We start from the raw sequence: 334 nt of genomic DNA on the forward strand, positions 1-334 counted from the left end.
CGCTCGCCCGCCCCTCGTGACGCGCGCCGAGGCCGGAACCGGGCTGGCCCGAGAGGGAGGGCGCGCAGTGGGAGCGCGCATGCACGCCGCGTGCTAGTAGCGCCCCTGCCTCCCACGCCCACTCGCGTGGGCGCGCGTCGCGCGAGTTCTGGACGGCGGAGTCCTGGGCATGCGACCGGCCGCAGCGTCCGGGTCCCCGCGGCAGGCGTGCGGGGCGCCCGCACCTCTCCGCCCCTAGCGCCCCGGCCTGGGCGGGAGAACCGGGGCGCCCGTTCGCCCCGTCCGAGTTCTCCGGCCCCTCCTCCGGTTCCGGGCCGCGCCGACGGCGGAGAAA

Source organism: Trichechus manatus, unplaced genomic scaffold, assembly GCF_000243295.1.
Source record: "Trichechus manatus latirostris isolate Lorelei unplaced genomic scaffold, TriManLat1.0 scaffold00038, whole genome shotgun sequence".
Classification (NCBI taxonomy): domain Eukaryota; kingdom Metazoa; phylum Chordata; class Mammalia; order Sirenia; family Trichechidae; genus Trichechus; species Trichechus manatus.